General features: G+C 38.8%; 1 pseudogene; it reads left to right on the top strand.

Moving 5' to 3' along the window:
- Nucleotides 1-2,478: 2,478 nt before the first annotated feature.
- On the top strand, nucleotides 2,479-3,061 carry LOC137228340 (ferritin light chain pseudogene; annotated as a pseudogene).
- The last annotated feature ends 9,551 nt before the right edge of the window (nucleotides 3,062-12,612 follow it).

Here is a 12,612-nt window from a genome sequence, read left to right as displayed (position 1 = left end):
CCCCTAAAATTCATATGTTGAAGCCTAATCCCCAGTGCAACTATATTTCCAGGAAGGACCTTTAAAGAAGTAATTAAGGTTAAATGAGGTCATAAATGTGGGGTCCTAATCCAACAGAACTGGTGTCCTTATACAAAGCGGAAGAGACACCAGGGATGGGCACGCACCAAGAAAAGGTCGTGCAAAGACACAGCGAGAAGGTAGCCATCTGCAAGCTACGGAGAGAGGCCTCAGGAGAAACCAAACCTACCAACACCTTGATCTCAGGAATACCAGCCTCCAGAACTGTGAGAAAATTAATTTCTGTTGTTTAAGCCTCCGGGTCTGTGGTATTTTGTTATTGCATCTCCTAGCAAACTAGTATTCAGGATATTTGAACAGAAGAAATATAACAAGTTAACTCAGCCTGTTTTCCAGACTAAAGAAAGAAACTCAGTTTCCTTCTTCTCCAAAGGAAATGTGATTTGATAAGAAGGTGATGTGATCAGGAGGTGGTGGAGGAACTTTTGAATGCTTTCTACCTGCCAGGAGCTACTCTAAATGTCATGTATATATTGAACCATTTGACCCTCATGAGACTAGAGGTAGATGTCATTACCCCCACGTTTAGCTGAGGAAAGAGAGGCTCAGGTGACTAACACCAGTGTGAGATGCAGGACCATGAAATCACTGATCTGTGAGATCCAGAAAGGAGATATAAGACGGAAAGCCAAAAGAGAACAAGAATTCATATCGGAGGCCTTGCTTCTTCTTGACCTTTGGCTCTTCATGTAGGGAGCTCTGTCACTCTAGTGATGTAACCATTTTTCATTATTTGTATTATGTGAGTATACCCATGATGCAATGGGGTTAAAAATGGGCCCCCTAGAAAGCACCATACCCCCCCAAAAAAGAAAGAGATTTCCTGAACACAGTCAATGTAACCCATCTTTCAACCTTAGACACTCAAATCACACCATTTTGTCTGACTTTCTATGTCCTCTGACTCCTAGATCTTGCTTATTCTTTGTGTGTTGATTTAGATTTGATGGTGAATTCTTTCACACCAAAAGACATGCAAAAGTCATAGGTCAACATTTCAGTGTTCATTTTATGTGGTTCTCAATTGTTTTTTCACACCATGCTATTTCCAAAATAAATGCTGCATGACTCTGTTACATTATTTTTCTAATCCATTATCAGTCAGTTCCAATATCAGTCAGTCAGTCTAGTGCTTGATCAAGAGAAAGTTTATCTTTTTTGCACACATAAACCCAAAGTTTAGATCCTAAATTTTTATAACTCAATATTCTAAAAGAGATACCTTCGAGGATCAAACTTTAAAGTAAATTCACAGCCTCTAGCTCTCTGAAAGCAAAAGCAACACACATATGCCAGCCACACAAGGATTAGAAATTTGTGCTGTCACATGCAGTTGAACTGTAGAGTTTAGGTCCATGTTATACCCGTGAAATGAATTTGTTTCCTTTTAGGTTTACCATGGAAGTTTTTCTTTGTTTCCAGTGAACATCCTATTCTTTTTAACTTATCCACAAGTACTGCTTCAGGAAATCCCCACCCCACCCCCGCAAATCAGAGAAAGTGAGGCTGAAAATAACAATCTCAATACTGGATAAATGTGAACACACACAGAACAAACGAAATAACAACAATAAAACACAGATGAGCCAGAAGAATTGTGTAGATTGAAGGGGTGTGTCCAGAGACGGTCATCACTAGGTAGAGGCCTAGAGGCCTCAGAAGAGAGCATCTTAATCCAGAAATGGGGCTTCAGTTCTAAAGGCTCAGAAATTGGATTTTGTGACTATCCTAGGCAGAGATCAGTTTCTCAAAAACAAAAGAACATCATACAAATTCATAAGAGGCTAATGTAACAGCCGGAATGCTGCTCAGTAGATTCTTCCCTGTCGTGAAATCTACACGGGAAGCCAAATTCTGAGGAAGAGATTGAACAATTCACATGTGCTCTGGCAATCAGAATACGGCTTTTGCATCTTAAAGGCCCTGAAGCTGTTTTCTTAGGTAGGGTGGAATTCACATGGACAAAGTTTCCTCCAATTTCATGTAGTTTTCTCAACAGCAGCTTGAGGAACATTAATATAGCCAAATGATTTTTTCCATCTCTATGTTGGTTAGGGCTCAGAGGTGAGGACACACTATCAAAAAGCACCTTCTAGCCCCGAGCATTCAGAGAGCAGGATGCCATCTAACAGTACTCTCTTTAACAGAGGAAACTTTTCATTTAGACTTTAATAAATTATTGCCTATTTATAATTTGGTTTACCATAATGTGATTCTTTTTTAAAAAATCACTTTAGGCAGTGCGCTCAGCTGTCCTGCATATCTGTCTTTTGCTTCAACAGTGTTTGGAATGAACAGACCCAGGGACCTTCCTTGCTCCAGCCTCTACCACCCTCCAACCTTTTTTCCAGTCACAACCTTTGGAATCAGCCACTCAGCTATCCTCGGCCTCCAGGACCAGCCAACACCATTTTTTGCGCTTAGCTCCTTACTACCAATCAACCATGAGCTCCCAGATTCGTCAGAATTATTCCACCGAGGAGGAGGCCGCCGTCCAAGATGCGGGGCGGGCACTTACCTCTCTCTGGGCTCCTATTTCGACCCCGACGATGCGGCTCTGCACGGCGTGGGACACTTTCTTCAGGAATTGGCCGAGGAAAAGCGCGAGGGCGCCCAGCGTCTCTTAAAAATGCAAAACCGGTGCTGGAGCCACGCCCTTTTCCAAGATGTGCGGAAGCCTTCTCAAGATAAGTGGGGTGAAACCCAGGACGCTGTGGAAGCCGCCATTCTTAGGGAGAAGAACCTGAACCAGGCACTATCGGATCTGCGCGCCCTGGGTTCCGCCTGCGCAGACTCCCACCCCTACGACTTCCGGGAGAGCTGCTTCCTGTAGGAGCAGGTGAAACTCATCAAGCAGATGGGCGACCACCTGACCAACCGCCGCAGGCTGGCTGGTCCGCAGGCTGGGCTGGGCGATTATCTCTTTGAAAGGCTCACCCTCGAGCACGAACAGGAGTCTCTGAAGCCCAGCGGCCTCTGAGGAGCCCCTCTGGCGTCAGAGCTTTTCCTGAAGCCCCACTCTGCAGCCACTGGGCAGCTTTTTAACCGCCCTTGACCCCTCTCCCAAGCCTTGGGACAAATGGAAATAAAGCTTTTTGCAGCAAAAAAAAAAAAAAAAATCACAAGTTCTGTCTCTTCTAGAGAACATACTAATCACCAACCATCCCCCCAACAACAAAAAAAAATTACGCACATACCAAACAGTAGTATAGAATGCCTTTTAAAAATCCACTAATGTTCTTAAGAGAATTAAATATTTAGCCCACTGTGGACAAGCCCTATTTTATATTTTTTTCATTTTACACATCACAGTGTGTCAAAAACTAAAAGTGAAAAAACACTATTGAAGAATGCAACACTGTGTATCCTGCTTTGTACACTGATTTCTCCCCCAGTTTCAAAAGATCAAGATATATCAAGCATTAGAACAAGATCCTCATAGGTGAGAATATTATTGAAGATATAGCATTACAGAGCAGAGAGAATAAAGAGGTAGAACCAGAGGTGCCTGCCCTCAAATTCAGGGTCCCTTTTACAAGCTGTTCCATTGTCACATCTTTAAAACAGGATTGATGATATCAAAAGTGTAAGGTCATTTTTAGAGTTAAAAAAGTTAATGTAATGTGCTTGGCATAGGCAGATACTCAGTAAACAGTAGGTATCACAGCTGTCATTTTAGAGGTACTTCATTTTTTGAGCATTTCCTTTCCCTTCTCCAAAACAACCCTATATCCCTTCACTTAAATGAAGTTTAACAAAATATCTTCCTAACCCACAGCATCTACAGATAGCTTAGGGGAGTGTCTATATTCTCAACTTTTCCAGAAGGACACTAGTGTCTTTTGCATGGAAACAGGGTGGGTTTTAATGAGAGAACTGGAGAGAAACCAGACTTCGCCTTGACCAGGACATGGAGGTAAAGACTAAAAAGTGCACTTTTTTTTTTTTTTTGGCCGTACGCGGGCCTCTCACTGTTGCGGCCTCTCCTTTTGCGGAGCACAGGCTCCGGACACGCAGGCTCAGTGGCCATGGCTCACAGGCCCAGCTGCTCCGCGGCATGTGGGATCTTCGCGGACCGGGGCACGAACCCGTGTCCCCTGCATCGGCAGGCGGACTCTCAACCACTGCGCCACCAGGGAAGCCCTAAAAAGTGCATTCTTTAAGTGGAATTATCACAAAGTTCAGAGGTTGGTTTAGCTCCACTTCCTAATTCTATTTGTATTTGTTCTGTGGTGGCTTTCAAACTTTTAATATGTGTTTTCAGCAAATGCTCTTTTTAATCAAAATCTCAGAGGTAACATATAGCTTGGTGACTGTAGTTGATAATGCTGCATTGTACATTTGAAAGTTGCTAAGAGACTAGATCTTAAAAGTTCTCATCACAAGAAAACAATTATTTGTAACTTTCTGTGGTGATGGACTAACTAGACTTAATGTGGTGATCATTTCACAATATATACATGTATCAAATCATTGTGTGGTACACCTGAAACTAATATAATGTTATATGTAAATTGTATCTCCATAAAAAAGTCTTGATGCCACCAAAAAGAAGAGGACCTTAGTATGGCTTTAACTCAAACAGCCTCTCCCCTCACTGTATTACTGAAGGCTTGAAGGGCATGGGCAGGGGAAAGGGGAAGGAGAGGAAACAGCCAACACTAATTTGCATGTAACAACATACTTTCCTCTTTTATTTGCCTCCTACTTTTTCCTTTTTGCTTCTTACTGAAGTAAATATACCAGTAGGCCTTTCAGCAGAAAGAATAATCAATGAATAATAAACTCTATAAACAATAAACGGAACAATAAACTTTCAGTCTTTGTATATCTACATTTTACACTCTTTCCTGACCAATATTTTAGCTGGGAATGGAATCCCAGCTTGCTTCCCCACAGGACTTTGCAAAAATTATTTAATTGATATCTGGCATCTACTTTTTGCTGTGAGAAGCCTGTCATCAGTAAAATTTTCTACCTAGGAAAGAATAAGACCCTCACTTTTTTTTCTGGTAGGTTTTAGATTTTCTAGGTATGGATTTGTTTTTCAAATCTTGCTTGCAAGTTAGTGTTGCTTGCTATATTTGAGGAATCATGTCTTTCTTCAATTCTGAAAAAAAAAATTGTGGCCATAATCTCTTAGAATATTAACCCTGCCCCATTCTCTCTAATCTCTCTTAGAACTCTTATTAGATAAATGTTGGAGCTTTTAATTCTTTCCTCCATGCCTCTTAATTTCTCTTCTATTTTCCCATCTCTTTATCTCTCTGAACTGCATTCTGGGTGATTCTGTTAGAGTTTGACAATTCAGAAAAGTCTTTTCTTGAGAGATCTAATTACTGATTAACCTATTGAGTTTTACTTTATGCTGAATATAAGCATTATACAAAAAAACTATAGTTTTAACCTAATTCCCTGACTATACCAAAGAGATGAAAATGCATATTCTTATGCAAATGTTCTTTTTGTGGTAGATGTTTCTGGAGATGTTCCTGATTCATATTCTGTATAAATAGAATCTTGCCATTTCAATCCTATCATAGTGACATATTGGACACTTGTGATAAAATGAAGCCAGGAAACATTTCTAATATACACTGAGACATATATTTTTCCAGTTAATTATCTATCCCATTTTAAAGCATGCTTATTTTTAAAGTGTCAAAATGTACTAATCCATACTGCAATTGTTTGGAAAACTTCATGAACAAGTATATTTCAGCAAGAAAAGACATTTGATGCCAGCCAAATTCTCTTTTTTTCTGTCACTATAAATGGCTTTCCTATTTTCAACAGTTTTTCAAAATCGAAGTCATATCTAAGCTGACAACTTCTTTGGCAAGTCTCAGCTAGATGTAATTTGAAACAGTCAAGGAAGCAAAGCCTAAACAATAAGGTTTTTAATGGGAACGATGACAGATCCTTAACTACTGTCATACTGTGTCTGACACCAGAAGACTTGAGAGGAAATTTGTTAAATAAATACTTGCAGTTAAAGGAATACACCTGCATTTAGAGTATGTGTTCTGTGTCATAAAAATATGTAAGATCTGAGAATTCAGTGATGTTAAACACTTAACAAAAACATACCTGAAAAATACCCCTAAGGAATTTTTCTCTTTCACCTTCAGAATATTCTTTATCTATAGTCTGCATCCAAAGGTCATTAAAAGGTCACAAGGGATAAAAAAAAAATCAAAGCGCTCCTCCTTTTAGCCTCAGCTTAGTTCTATACAAAACAACGTTGTTTACTTACTAAGTGAGAAGAAAATTCTAATGTGACCTTTTAACCGCTATTGCTTACACACAAATATACACACATGGTTTGCTTTTACTAGAATGAGACTTTTTTACTATTAACACTATTGGTATTCATGTATTATGTATTCAGTATACATGAATATTATGTTTTAGAAACACTACAGATTGGGGGCTTCCCTAAGAAAACTAAACTAAATCACCAGGAAAGCTGAAATGAGGCTATACTTGACAGTTGGTTTAATTTATAACAATTTTCGCTACTTAAGTTGCCTAAGCTTAGTTTCAGATAAAAATTACTATCTTTGTTTAGGCTTTTTATGTCTCAACAGGTAAAATACCAATTCTGATGTGTAAAACTCCTTAATTTAAATGAAAATTACTAGGCAACAGGAAGAAAAATTAAGTCTGTGTTTTAGGATACAGCTAAACCCTCCAAACCCAATGAATGTTTGCACAGCTATCATAGAGAAGAGGAAACTAGCAGGTGATTCTGGGAAACTGTGGCTTGATTATACCTCTCTTCTCCCCCACTACCAACATCAATCTATCTCCCTTTCCTGCAATGAATAGCTGCTCAGCCCTACAAGCTAGCAGGACCAGATAAACTCTTGGGTTCTGTGCAAGTCCTAGAGGAGAGAAACCTGCAAGATTGTCTCTGCCTTACATTGGTTAAGCACTTGAGACTAGAACTGAGGGTGAGTGTCATAAAGTGGTAGATTCCAGGGAGACCACAGAAATGCAGAGACCTGTGTATTCCCAGGCAAGGTCAAGATCAACCCTAGAAAAGGGCCTGACACCCTGATACCGAAAAGGCCAAGAAGGAGCACATGATGGACCCAGTCCTTCCTTTCTTTGATCCTGGCAAAACACAAGGAAACCAAGAAATTAAAAATAGAATTACTGGGCAGAAGCAATAAGAACTACAACCCTGCAGCCTGTGGAACAAAAACCACATTCACAGAAAGACAGACAAGATGAAAAGGCAGAGAGCTATGTACCAGAAGAAGGGAGAAGATAAAACCCCAGAAAAACAACTAAATGAACTGGAGACAGGCAACATTCCAGAAAAAGAATTCAGAATAATGATAGTGAAGATGATCCAGGACCTCGGAAAAAGAATGGAGGCAAAGATCAAGAAGATGCATGAAATGTTTACCAAAGACCTAGAAGAATTAAAGAACAAACAAACAGAGATGAGCAATACAATAACTGAAATGAAAAATACACCAGAAGGAATCAATAGCAGAATAACTGAGGCAGAATAATAGATAAGTGACATGGTGGAATTCACTGCTGCTGAACAGAATAAAGAAAAAAGAATGAAAATAAATGAAGACACCCTAAGATACCTCTGGGACAACATTAAACGCAACAACATTTGCATTATAGGGGTCCCAGAAGGAGAAGAGAGAAAGGACCAGAGAAACTATTTGAACAGATTATAGTCGAAAACTTCCCTAACGTGGGAAAGGAAATAGCCACCCATGTCCAGGAAGCACAGCGAGTCCCATACAGGATAAACCCAAGGAGAAACACATCGAGACACATAATAATCAAATTGGCAAAAATTAAAGACAAAGAAAAATTATTGAAAGCAGCAAAGGAAAAATGACAAATAACATACAAGGGAACTCCCATAAGGTTCAAAGCTGATTGCTCAGCAGAAACTCTACAAGCCAGAAGGGAGTGGCATGAAATACTTAAAGTGATGAAAGGAAAGAACCTACAACCAAGATTACTCCACACGGCCAGGATCTCACTCAGATTCGATGGAGAAATCAAAAGATTTACAGACAAGCAAAAGCTAAGAGAATTCAGCACCACCAAACCAGCTCCACAACAAATGCTAAAGGAATTTCTCTAAGTAGGAAACAAAAGAGAAGGAAAGAACCTACAAAAAGAAACCCAAAACAATTAAGAAAATGGTCATAGGAACATACATATCAATAATTACCTTAAACGTGAATGGATTAAATGCTCCAACCAAAAGACACAGACTGGCTGAATGGATACAAAAAAAAAGACCCATATATATGTGGTCTACAAGAGACCCACTTCATACCTAGGGATACATACAGACTGAAAGTGAGGGGATGGAAAAAGATATCCATTGCAAATGGAAATCAAAAGAAAGCTGGAGTAGCAATACTAATATCAGATAAAACAGACTTTAACATAAAGAATGTTACAAGAGACAAGGAAGGAGACTACATAATGATCAACGGATTAACCCAAAAAGAAGACATAACAATTATAAATATATATGCACCCAACATAGGAGCACCTCAATACATAAGGCAACTGCTAACAGCTATAAAAGACGAAATCGACAGTAACACAATAATAATGGGGGACTTTTAACACCTCGCTTACACCAATGGACAGATCATCCAAAATGAAAAAAATAAGGAAACAGAAGCTTTAAATGACACAATAGACCAGACAGATTTAATCGATATTTATCGGACATTCCATCCAAAAACAGCAGATTACACTTTCTTCTCAAGTGCGCACGGAACATTCTCCAGGATAGATCACATCTTGGGTCACAAATCAAGCATCTTTTCTGACCACAACGCTATGAGTTAGAAATGAATTACAGGGAAAAAAACGTAAAAAACACAAACACATGGAGGCTAAACAATACGTTACTAAATAACTAAGAGATCACTGAAGAAATCAAACAGGAAATCAAAAAATACCTGAAGACAAATGACAATGAGAACACAACAATCCAAAACCTATGGGATGCAGCAAAAGCAATTCTAAGGAGGAAGTTTATAGATACACAAGCCTGCCTCAAGAAACAAGAAAAATTTCAAATTAACAATCTAACCTTACACCTAAAGGAACTAGAGAAAGAAGAAAAACAAACAAAACCCAAAGTTAGCAAAAGGAAAGAAATCATAAAGATCACAGCAGAAACAAATGAAATAGAAACAAAGAAAACAATAGCAAAGATCAATAAAACTAAAAGCTGGTTCTTTGAGAAGATAAACAAAATTGCTAAACCATTAGCCAGTCTTACCAAGAAAAAGAGGGAGAGGAGTCAAATCAATAAAATTAGAAATGAAAAAGGAGAAGTTACAACAGACACCGCACAAATACAAAGCATCCTAAGAGACTACTCCAAGCAACTGTATGCCAATGAAATGGACAACTTGGAAGAAATGGACAAATTCTTAGAAAGGTATAAGCTTCCAAGACTGAACCAGGAAGAAATAGAAAATATGAACAGACCAATCACAAGCACTGAAATTGAAACTGTGACTTAAAATCTTCGAACAAACAAAAGTCCAGGACCGGATGGCTTCACAGGTGAATTCTATCAAACATTTAGAGAAGAGCTAACACCCATCCTTCTCAAACTTTTCCAAAAAATTACAGAGGAAGGAACACTCCCAAACTCATTCTATGAGGCCACCATCACCCTGATAACAAAACCAGACAAAGATACTACAAAAAAAGAAAATTACAGACAAATATCACTGATGAATATAGATGAAAAAATCCTCAACAAAATACTAGCAAAACCGAATCCAACAACACATTAAAAGGATCATACACCATGATCAAGTGAGATTTACCCCAGGGATGCAAGGATTCTTCAATATACGCAAATCAATCAATGTGATGCACCTTATTAAAAATTGAAGAAGAAAAACCATATGATCATCTCAACAGATGCAGAAAAAGCTTTTGACAAAATTCAACACCCATTTATGAGAAAAACTCTCCAGAAAGTGGGCATAGAAGGAACCTACCTCAACATAATAAAGGCCATATATGACAAACCCACAGCAAACATCATTCTCAATGGTGAAAAACTGAAAGCATTTCCTCTAAGATCAGGAACAAGACAAGGATGTCTACTCTCACCACTATTATTCAACATAGCTTTGGAAGTACTAGCCACGGCAATCAGAGAAGAAAAATAAATAAAAAGAATACAAATTGGAAAACAAGAAGTAAAACTGTCACTATTTGCAGATGACATGATATTATACCACAGAGAATCCAAAAGATGCCACCAGAAAACTACGAGAGCTAATCAATGAATTTGGTAAAGTTGCAGGATACAAAATTAATGCACAGAAATCTCTTGCATTTCTATATACTAATGATGAAAACTATGAAAGAGAAATTTAGGAAACACTCCCATTTATCGTTGCAACAAAAAGAATAAAATACCTAGGAATAAACCTACCTAGGGAGACAAAAGACCTGTATGCAGAAAACTATAAGACACTGATGAAAGAAATTAAAGATGATACCAACAGATGGAGAGATATACCATGTTCTTGGATTAGAAGAATCAATATTGTGAAAATGACTATACTACCCAAAGCAATCTACAGATACAATGCAATCCCTATCAAACTACCAATGGCATTTGTCACAGAACTAGAACAAAAAATTTCACAATTTGTATGGAAACACAAAAGACCCCGAATAGCCAAAGCAGTCCTGAGGTAAAAAGACGGAGCTGGAGGAATAAGACTCGCTGACTTCAGACTATACTACAAAGCTACAGTAATCATGACAATATGGTACTGGCACAAAAACAGAAATATAGATCAATGGAACAAGATAGGAAGCCCAGAGATAAACCCACACTCCTATGGTCAACTAATCTATGACAAAGGAGGTAAGGATATACAATGGAGAAAAGACATTCTCTTCAATAAGTGGTGCTGGGATAACTGGACAGCTACATGTAAAAGAATGAAATTAGAACAGTCCCTAACACCATGCACAAAAATAAACTCAAAATGGATTCGAGACCTAAATGTAAGACCAGACACCATAAAACTCTTAGAGGAACACACAGGCAGAACAATCTATGACATAAATCACAGCACAATCTTTTTTGATCCACCTCCTAGAGTAATGGAAATAAAAACCAAAATAAACAAATGGGACCTAATGAAACTTCAAAGCTTTTGCACAGAAAAGGAAACCATAAACAGGACAAAAAGACAAACCTTAGAATGGGACAAAATATTTGCAAATGAATCAACGGAGAAAGGATTAAACTCCAAAATATATAAACAGCTCATGCCACTCAATATTAAAGAAACAAAAAACCCAATCCAAAAATTTAAATTTAGGGCAGAAGACCTAAATAGACATTTCTCCAAAGAAGACATACAGATGGCCAAGAAGCACATGAAAAGTTGTTCAACATCACTAATTATTAGAGAAATGCAAATCAAAACTACAATGAGGTATCACCTCACACCAGTTAGAATGGGCATCATCAGAAAATCTACAAACAACAAATGCTGGAGAGGGTGTGGAGAAAAGGGAACCCTCTTGCACTGTTGGTGGGAATGTAAACTGACACAGCCAAAATGGAGAACACTATGGAGGTTCCTTTAGAAACTAAAAATAGAATTATCATATGACACAGCAATCCCACTACTGGGCATATACCCAGAGAAAACCATAATTCAAAAAGACACATGGGGCTTCCCTGGTGGCGCATTGGTTAAGAATCCACCTGCCGATGCAGGGGACACAGGTTTGAGCCCTGGTCTGGGAAGATCCCACATGCCGCACAGCAACTAAACCTGTGCGCCACAACTACTGAGCCTGTGCTCTACAGCCCGCGAGCCACAAGTACTGAAGCCCGCGCCTAGAGCCCGTGCTTTGCATTCTCAAGCCACCGCAATGAGAAGCCCGCACACCGCAACAAAGAGTAGCCCCTGCTCGCGGCAACTGGAGAAAGCCCGCGTGCAGCAACAAAGACCCAACACAGCAAATAAATAAATAAAAATTAAAATAAATAAATTTATAAAAATAAAAAGATACATGCACCCCAATGTTCACTGCAGCACTATTTACAATAGCCAGGTCATGGAAGCAACCTAAATGCCCATCGACAGACGAATGGCTAAAGAAGACGTGGTACATATATACAATGGAATATTACTCAGCCATAAAAAGGAACGAAATTGCATCATTTGTTGAGACGTGGATGCATCTAGAGACTGTCATACAGAGTGAAGTAAGTCAGAAAGAGAAAAACAAATATCGTATATTAACGCATCCATGTGGGAACTAGAAAAATGGTACAGATGAACCGGTTTGCAGGGCAGAAATTGAGACACAGATGTAGAGAACAAATGTATGGACACCAAGGGGGGGAAGTGGCGGGGGTTTGGCGTGGTGGTGTGATGAATTGGGTGACTGTGAGTGACATGTATACACTGATGTGTATAAAACTGATGACTAATAAGAACCTGCTATATAAAAAAATATATAAAA

Source organism: Pseudorca crassidens, chromosome 7 (genome assembly GCF_039906515.1).
Source record: "Pseudorca crassidens isolate mPseCra1 chromosome 7, mPseCra1.hap1, whole genome shotgun sequence".
Classification (NCBI taxonomy): domain Eukaryota; kingdom Metazoa; phylum Chordata; class Mammalia; order Artiodactyla; family Delphinidae; genus Pseudorca; species Pseudorca crassidens.
This window is presented reverse-complemented; position numbering and strand designations above follow the sequence as displayed.